Genomic DNA, 10,315 nt, shown 5'->3' on the forward strand with positions numbered 1-10,315 from the left:
TGTGAGTGGAGTCTCTAGAAGTTTCTATATATAATAACATGTCATCTGCAAATAGTGACAGTTTTACTTCCGCCTTTCCAATTTGGGTGCTGTTTATTTCATTTTCTTGCCTAATTGCTCTGCTAGGACTTCCAATACTATGTTAATAAAAGTGGTATGCATGGGCATCTTTGTCTTGTTCTTAATCTTAGATGAAAGTTTCAGATTTTCTCCATTGAGTATGATGTTGGCTGTGGATTTGTCATATGTGGCCTTTATTATGTTGAGGTACATTCCCTCTGTACCCACTTTTTTGAGAGTTGTTAATCATAAATGGATGTTGGATTTTGTCAACTACTTTTCTGTGTCTCTTGAGATGATTACATGATATTCATCCTTCATTTTGTCAATGTGGTGTATCACATTGCTTGATTTGCAGATACTAAACCATCCTTGCATCTCCCAAATAAATCCCACTTGATCATGGTGTATGATCCTTTTTCTTTTCTTGGCTGTGCTCGGGTCTTTGTTGCAGCACGGGGGCTCAGTCATTGAGGTGTATAGGCTCTCTAGTTGGTGTGCATGGGCTTAATTGCCCCATGACATGTGGGATCTTGGTTTCCGGGTCAGGGATCAAACCGATGTCCCTTGCATTGGAAGGTGGATTCTTAACCACTGGACTACTAGGGTAAGCCCCCCTTTTTTTGAGGTTTAGAAGGAAGCTAGATTCCACACTTATTTCTGCTGAAATAAAGAAATATGAAGGCAGTTCCTTCATTATTTCAGTTACTGAAAGAGACGGCATTACCACATTACAAATCAATGTCAGATGTAAGATATATCAACAGATAAAAGAAACATTTTCCTGATTAATCAAAATTCAGTTTTTATAAGCCAAAAAAAAAGAAAAACCTCAGCAAATTCAAAGCTTTTTTTTTTTTTTACAATTCTTCATGTACACCTGATTAGCCACCTATTTCTCCTTACATATGAAATTTTTTCATTGTTTTATTTTAATTCACTTTTAAAAGGTTTTGTTTTTGTTGTTCAGTCACTAAGTCATGTCTGACTCTCTACGACCGTGTGGGCTAGAGCACTCCAGGGTTCCCTGTCCTTAAAAATGGCCTTGATGGCGTTTTTCTCCACATCATCCTTTCTCAGTATTTCCAAGAGATATTTCAGGAACTTAAGAGAGAAGGTGTGAGAAATAAAGACATTTTACCATTTCTCCCAGAGGAGAAGACTCCAGTTTGTGGGTCCCTAGGAGAGGTCACGCTGTTTAAGCCTCCAGCAAGGTATGAGCAGTAACCTGTGCCTGCTCACAGCCTTGTGAAAACTGCCGCCTCTGAGGCTAGGACAGCACCTGCGGTGTCTTGTCCGCTGCCTCAGTCACCTTCTCTTGCTTTGGGAGCGGCAGTTGCATATAATTCCACCGCTATGTCAAAGTCGCCTTCTTAGCGTATCCTCACGGCCGCCAGCCCCAGCCTCTCCCTGGGACCAGCAGAGGATGGGGAGCTTCAGCACCCACCCTCACGTTTCTGCTGCAGGCCAAGGCTTGCTGGCCGCCTCTCTCAGCTCCTGCCCCCACCCTCTGCTTAGATGGTTTCTGAACCATACACAAAACATTTCTATACCACACATGAAATTTTTAAATGGCATGGCTACTGTTGTCATTAAATGGTACCAGAGAATCAGTTTTTGTCAACAATTTAAAGATCTGATTATAGCACGATACTGGATGCTTGGGGCTGGTGCACTGGGAGGACCCAGAGGGATGGAATGGGGAGGGAGGAGGGAGGAGGGTTCAGGATGGGGAACACATGTATACCTGTGGCGGATTCATTTTGATATTTGGCAAAACTAATACAATTATGTAAAGTTTAAAAATAAAATAAAATAAAATAAAAGATTTGATTATAGCTTCTGAGTAGTTTTTTTTAATTGAAATATAATTGACTTATAATATTAGTTTCAGATGTACAAAACAGTGATTTGATATTTTTATACATTACAAAATGATCACTGTGATAACTCTGGTTATCATCTGTCACTATACAAAGTTATTACAATATTATTGACTCCACTCCCATGCTGTGCATTTCATCCCTGTGACTCATTTGTTTTTGTAACTGGATATTTGTGTCTCTTAATCTCCCTTACCTTTTTCACTCATCCCCACCCAACCTCCCCTTCTGCCCCCCCCGAACCACCTGTTTGTTCTCTGTATCCATGACTGTTCCCATTTTGTTATGTTTGCTCATTTGTTTTTTAAGATTCTAAGTGAAATCATATAATATTTGTCTTTTTATGCCTGATTTAAATTTCACTTTGCATAAGTACCCTTTAGGTCTATCTATCTTGTTCCAAATAGCAAAGTCTCATTCTTTTTTATGACTAATATGCCATTGTGTGTGTGTGTACATATATATACACATATACTACCTCTTCTTTATCTGTTCATCTATTGATTGATATTTAGGTTGCTTCCACATCTTAGTTAATGCAAATAATGCTGTGATGAATGTGAGGGTGCATATATCTTTTCAAATTAGTATTTTTCTTCTCTTTAGAAAAATCCCCAAAAGTAGAATTGCTGGATTATACAGGAGTTCTACTTTCAACTTTTAGGAACTGTACTCTTTTCTATAGTGATTGTACCAATTTACATTCCCACCAACAGTGCACAAGAGTTCTCTTTTCTTCACATCCTTGCCAACACTTGTTATTTGTTGTCTTTTTGGTAATGGCCGTTCTGACAAGTAGGAGATGTTACTCTCACTATGGTTTTGGTTTGCATTTCCTGATGGGTCGTGATGCTGAGCATCTTTTCCGTGTCTGTTGACCATCTGTATGTCGTCTTTGGAGAAGTGTCTATTCAGGTTCTCTGCTCATTTTTCTTTTTTCTCTGCCCATTTTTGAATCAGGTTGTTTATTTTTTGTTGATTTATATGACATCTTTGTGTATTTTGGTTATTAACTGCCTATCAGATAAATCATTTGCACATATCTTCTCCCAGTTAGTAGGCTACCTCTTTGGTTTCACTGATAGTTCCCTTCGCTATGCAAAAACTTTTGAGTTTGATATAGTCCCATTTGTTTATTTTGCTTTTGTTTCCCATGCCTGAGGAGACATATCAAAAAAAAAAAAAATTGCTAAGACTATTGTCAAAGAGCATACAGTCTATGGTTTCTTCTAAGAAGTGGATGGTTTCAGGTCTTACATTTGAATCTAGCTCATTTTGAGTTTATTTTTGTATACAGTGTGATAAAGTAGTCCAATTTGATTCTTCACATGTAGCTGTCCAATTTTCCCAGCACCGCTTATTAAAGAAGTTGTATTTTCCCCTTTGTATATTCTTGTCTCTTTTGTTGGGATTAACTGACCATGTAATCTGGGTTTATTTCTAGGCTTTCAATTTTGTTCCACTGATCTATGTGTCTATTTTTTGTACCACATTTTTTTGGTTACTGTAGCAATGTGGCATAGTTTGAAATGAGGGACTGAAATGTTTCCAACTTTGTTCTTAAGATTCTTTTGCCTGTTTAAGATCTTTTCTGTTTTCATAAAAGTTTTAGAATTACTTGCTCTAGTTCCATGAAAAATGCCATTGGTATTTTGACAGGAATTGCATTGACCCTGGAGATTGCCTTGAGGAATATGGTTATTTAACAATATTAATTCTTCCACTCCATGTGCATTTGCTTGTGTCATTTTCAATTTCTTTCATCATCGTACAATAGTTTTCTAAATACAAGCCTTATACTTTCTTGGTTAGATTTATTCCTTGGTATTTTATTGTTTTCTAGACAATTGTAAATGGGATTGTTTCTTAGCTCCTGTGATAGTTTTAGTTAGTGTATAGAAATGCAACAGATTTCTGTATATTAATATTTTGCAACATTACTGAATTAATTTATTCTAATATTTTGGTGGTGTCTTTAAGATGTTTTAAATATATATTTACCATGTCATCTGCAAAGAGTGACAGTTTTACTTCTTCCTTTCCAGTTAGGATTTATTTTATTTCTTTTTCTGATTGCTATGGCTAGAATTTCCAATACCATGTTGAATCAAATGGTCATAGTGGGCATCGTCGTCTTGGTCCAGATCTTAGAGGAAATGCTTTCAGCTTTCCACCCTTGAGTATTAGGTTGGTTATATGTTTGTCACATCTAGCCTTTATTATGTTGAAGTATGTTCCGTCTACATTCACTGTAAGCTTTTTTTAAATCATAAATGAATGTTCAATTTTATCAGAAACTTTTAGTCACATCTATTGAGATGATCATGTGATTTCTATTACTCATTTTGTTAATATGGTGTTATCACACTGATTGATTTGTGTGTGTGGACATGGGACCATCCTTGTATTTTTGGAATAAATGCTACTTGATCATGGTGTATGATACTTTTAGTGTGTTGCTGAATTTGGTTTTCTAATATTTTGTTGAGGATTTTGACATCTATGTTCAGGAGTGATTGTTGTTGTTCAGTCATGTCTGGCTCTCTATGACCCCATGGATGGCAGGACGCCAGGCTTCTCATCCTTCACCATCTCCTAGGGCTTGCTCAAACTCATGTCCATTGAGTCAGTGATGCCATCCAACCATCTCGTTCCTGTCGTTCCCTTCTCCTGCCTTCAATCTTTCCCAGCATCCTACTGACCTTGGGAGTTCATCTTTGAGTGTCAGGAGTGATACTAGCCTGTAATTTTCTCTTTGAGGGTTGTCTTTTTCTGGTTTTGGTATCAGGGTGCTGCTGACTGCATAGGATGAGTTTGGAAGTATTCCTTCCTCTTTCATTTTTTTGAAATAGTTTGAGAAGGATGGATGTTAACTCTTCTTTAAATATTTGGCAGAATTTACCTGTGAAGCTGTCTGGTCTAGGACTTTTGTTAGGAGGTTTTTTTTTTTTGTTTGCTTGTTTGTTTTTATTACTGGTGGAGAAGGAAATGGCAGGATTCTTGTCTGGAAAATTCCATGGACAGAGGAGCCTGGCAGGCTACACTCCACAGGGTTGCAAAGAGTTGGACACGACTGAGTGACTAACACTTTATTACTGGCTCATTTTCACTACTGGTAGTCAGTATCTTCATATTTTGTTGCATCCTGACTCAGTCTTAGGACATTGTGTGTTTCTAGGAATTGATCTATTTCTTCTAGATTGTCCATTTTGTTGGCATGTAATTGTGGTAGTCTTTTATGACACTCTGTATTTCTATGGTTTGGTTATAACTTCTCTTAATTTCTGATTTTATTTGAGGCCTCTCTTTTTTTTTTTCTTGAGTTTAGCTAAAGGTTTACCAGTTTCGTTTATATTTTCAAATAAGCAGTTCTTAATTTCCTTAATCTGTATTATTATTATTTCTTAGTCTCTCTTTCATTTGTTTCTGCTCTGCTCTTTATTATGTCTTCCCTGGCTACTAACTTTCTATTTTTTTTCTTTTCCTAGTTCTAGGTGCAAGGTTAGATTGTTTATTAGAAATTTTTCTTGTTTCCTGCGGTAGGCTTGTACTGCTATAAACTGCCTTTTTAGAACTGTTTTTGCCATTTCTCATAGATTTTTGGATCAATGCTTACATTTTCACTTGTTTCCAAGTATTTTTAAAATTTTCTCTTTGACTTCTTCAATGACATATTGGTTGTTTGCTGCTGCTAAGTTGCTTCAGTCGTGTCCGACTCTGTGCGACCCCATAGACGGCAGCCCACCAGGCTCCCCCGTCCCTGGGATTCTCCAGGCAAGAACACTGGAGTGGGTTGCCATTTGCTTCTCCAATGCATTTAAGTGAAAAGTGAAAGTGAAGTCACTCAGTCGTGTCCGACTCTTAGCGACCCCATGGACTGCAGCCCACCAGGCTCCTCCATCCATGGGATTTTCCAGGCAAGAGTGCTGGAGTGGGATGCCATCGCCTTCTCCGCATTGGTTGTTTAGTGGGATATTTTTTTAGCCTCCACATGTTTGTTTGTTTGCAAATTTTTTCTTGTAGTTTATTTCTAGTCTCATAGTGTTGTGTTTGGAAAAGATGCTTGATTTGATTTCAACTGTCTTTAATTCACTGAGACCTTTTTGGGGCCAAGTATGTGAACTATCCTGGAGAATGTTCCATGACCATTTGAAAAGAATATGTTTTCTGCTTCTTAAATGAATGTTCTCTGTATGTATCTATTAAGTTCCTCTGATCTAAGGTGATGTTTAAGGCCTGTGTTTCCTTACTGATTTTCTGTCTGGATGATCTTTCCATTGATGTAAGTGGGGTGTTAGAGTCTCTTATTTATTGTATTACTATTGATTTTCTCCCTTTTGTTAATATTTGCTTTATGTATTTAGATGTTCTTATGTTAAGTACATATAAATTTACATTTATTATATTTTCTTATAGGAGTTACCCTTTATCATTATGTAATATCCTCTGTCTCCTGTTACAGTCTTTGTTTTAAAGTCTATTTTTTCTCACTGACACGCCATACTTCTTTTTATTTCCTTTTATATGCAGTACCTTTTTCCATCCCCTCACTTTCTGTGTGTGCCTTCAACTCTGAAGTGAGTCTCTAGGCAGCATATATATATGGGTCTTATTTTACATCCATTCAGCCACTCTGATTTTGATCAAGAGTTTAGTCCATTTACATTTAAAATAATTATTTCTGGGTGTATACTTCTATTTTGTTATTATTTTCTGGATCTTTTGTATTTTTCTTTTGTTCTTTTGTTGCTCTTTGTAATTTGACTATCTTTGTGTTATGTTTAGATTCCTTCCTGGTTTTTTTTTTTTTTTTTTTCTTTTCTGTATCTATTACAAGTTTTTGGTTTGTGGTTACCATGAGGTTCAAATATAGAAGTATAACTATATATGTAAATTTATATATATATATGGTTATCTTAAATTCACATTCTAATAACCCTGCGTTTTTACTCCTTCCCCCAACATACACACGCATTCAAAGTTTTTGGCATAGTATTTAATATCTAGTTGTTTTGTGTAACCCTTAACTACTAATTTGTGGATATAGAAGATTTTACTACTTTGGCTTTATACCTGGTTGATCCACTAACTTTACTGTTTGTGTTTATGAATGAGATTTTTCCTTTTATAATCACTGGCTTAATAGTGCTGAACTCTTAGCTTTAGCTTTTCTATAAAACTCTTTATTTCTCCTAAAAATCTGAATGATACCCGTGTTGAGTACAGTATTCTTGTAGGTTGTACGTTTTTCCCTTTTATCACTTTAAATATATAATGCCACTGTCTTCTGGCCTGCAAAGTTTCTGCTAAAACATCAGCCCATACTTTTGTGGGGATTCCCTTATATATACCTAGTTGCTTTTATGTTGCTCCTGTTAAGATTCACTCTTTTTAAAAATTTTATTTATCTTTTTTGGCTGCACTGGATCTTCATTGCTATACATGGGCTTTCTGTAGCTGTAGAGGGTGGGGGCTACTCTTCATTGCAGTGCGCAGGCTTCTCATGGCACTGGCTTCTCTTGTAGAGCACAGGCTCTAGGCACATGGGCTTCAGCAGTTGCGGCTCACAGGCTCAGTAGTTGTGGCACATGGGCTTAGTTGCTCTGTTGCATGTGGGATCTTCCAAGACCAGGGATCAAACCTGCGTCCCCTGCATTGGCAGGCAGATTCTTAACTGGACCACTAGGGAAGTCCCAGGATTTCTCTGTTTATCTTCAATTTCTGTCTTTTAATTTCAACGTATCTCGGTGTGGAACTCTTTGGGTTCATCTTGTTTGAGGCATTGTGCTTCCTGGACTGGGATGTTTGGATCCTGTCCCAGGTTAGGAAAGTTTTTATCTTCAGATAAGTTCTCTGCCTCTTTTTTTCTCTCTTCTCCTTCATTATAGGGACCCCCTACAATGTGAATGTTAGTTTGACTGATGTTGTCTCAGAGGTTTCTTAAACTATCCTCATTTAGAAAGAAATTTTTTTGGTCTCTTCAGGTTGGATGATTTCTCTTATTCTGTCTTGTAATTTGCAGATCTCTTCCTTCCATCTAATCTATTGTTGGTGTCTTCTAGTGTATTTTTTATGACAGTTATTGTATCTTTCAGTTCTGTTTGTTTATTCTTCATATTTCTATTTTTTAAATTTATTTATTTTAATTGGAGGCTAATTACTTTACAATATTGTATTGGTTTTGCCATACATTGACATGAATCCACCACGGGTGTACATATGTTCCCCATCCTGAAACCACCTCTCACCTCCCTCCCCATACCATCCCTCTGGGTCATCCCAGTGCACCAGCCTCGAGCATCCTGTATCATGCATCAAACCTGGACTGGTGATTCGTTTCACATGTGATAATTTACATGTTTCAATGCCATTCTCCCAAATCATCCCACCCTCACCCTCTACCACAGAGTCCAAAAGACTGTTCTATACATCTGTGTCTCTTTTGCTGTCTCATATACAGGGTTATCATTACCATCTTTCTAAATTCCATATATATGCATTAGTATACTGTATTAGTGTTTTTCTTTCTGGTTTACTTCACTCTGTATAATCGGCTCCAGTTCATCCACCTCATTAGAACTGATTCAAATGTATTCTTTTTAATGGCTGAGTAATACTCCATTGTGTATATGTACCACAGCTTTCTTATCCATTTGTCTGCTGATGGACAGCTAGGTTGCTTCTATGTCCTGGCTATTATAAACAGTGCTGCGATGAACATTGGGGTACACGTGTCTCTTTCAATTCTGGTGTCCTCGGTGTGTATGCCCAGCAGTGGGATTGCTGGGTCATATGGCAGTTCTATTTCCAGTTTTTTAAGGAATCTCCACACTGTTCTCCATAGTGGCTGTACTAGTTTGCATTCCCACCAAGAGTGTAAGAGGGTTCCCTTTTCTCCATACCCTCTCCAGCTTTTATTGCTTGTAGACTTTTGGATAGCAGTCATTCTGACCGGCATGAAATGGTACCTCATTGTGGTTTTGATTTGCATTTCTCTAATCATGAGTGATGTTGAGCATCTTTTCATGTGTTTGTTAGCCATCTGTATGTCTTCTTTGGAGAAATGTCTGTTTAGTTCTTTGGCCCATTTTTTGACTGGAATTGAGCTGCAGGAGTTGCTTGTATATTTTTGAGATTACTTCTTTGTCAGTTGCTTCATTTGCTATTATTTTCTCCCATTCTGAAGTCTGTCTTTTCACCTTGCTTATAGTTTCCTTTGTTGTGCAGAAGCTTTTAATTTTAATTAGGTCCCATTTGTTTATTTTTGCTTTTATTTCCAATATTCTGGGAGATGGGTCATGGAGGATCCTGCTGTGATTTATGTCGGAGAGTGTTTTGCCTATGTTTTCCTCTAGGAGTTTTATAGTTTCTGATCTTACATTTAGATCTGTAATCCATTTTGAGTTTATTTTTGTGTATGGTGTTAGAAAGTGTTCTAGTTTCATTCTTTTTTTTTTTTTTTTTAGTTTCATTCTTTTACAAGTGGTTGACCAGTTTCCCCAGCACCACTTGTTAAAGAGATTGTCTTTTCTCCATTGTGTATTCTTGCCTCCTTTGTCAAAGATAAGGTGTCCATAGGTGCGTGGATTTATCTCTGGGCTTTCTATTTTGTTCCATTGATCTATACGTCTGTCTTTGTGCCAGTACCATACTGTCTTGATGACTGTGGCTTTGTAGTAGAGCCTGAAGTCAGGCAGGTTGATTCCTCTAGTTCCATTCTTCTTTCTCAAGATTGCTTTGGCTATTGGAGGTTTTTTAAGCTCTTTGTTAAACTTCTCACTGTGTTCATGCTTCACCTGGGTTTATTGAATATCTTTATGATTATCATCTTGAACTCTTTATTGGATAGATTCCTTATTTCTACTTAGTTCTTCTGGGGTTTTGCCTTGTTCCTTCATATTCCTCTGTCTCCTCATTTTGCTTAATTCTCTGTTTATTTCTATGTATTATATAGGTCAGTAACTTTTCCTGATCTTAGAGAAGTGACCTTATATAGGAGATGTCCTGTGGGGCCCAGCAGCACACTCCCCTCTTGTTTCCAGAGCTATACCCTCTAGGGTGCCCCCTATATGGACTGCTGCATGGGTCCTTCTATTGTATTGGGGCCAGCTAATATGGGAGGGCTGTTAGGCATGCTGGCCCCAGGCTTAGTTGACGGCCAGGCCCTGGCTCATGCAGTGACTGCCGGCTCACTGGTGGGTGAGTCCTAGTTCAGCTGCTTGTGTAGCTTGGAGGGTCCTGGGGTTTGTCGTGACCTGCTGGTGGGCAGGTCCCACCATAGTGGCTTTGCAGTATGTATAGTCATAGCGCTGGTTTCAGCCTCTTGGCGGGTAGGCCCATGTCCCAACTTGGCTAGTTGTGCAGTCCAAGGA

The sequence above is a fragment of the Bubalus bubalis genome, chromosome 4, assembly GCF_019923935.1.
Source record: "Bubalus bubalis isolate 160015118507 breed Murrah chromosome 4, NDDB_SH_1, whole genome shotgun sequence".
Classification (NCBI taxonomy): domain Eukaryota; kingdom Metazoa; phylum Chordata; class Mammalia; order Artiodactyla; family Bovidae; genus Bubalus; species Bubalus bubalis.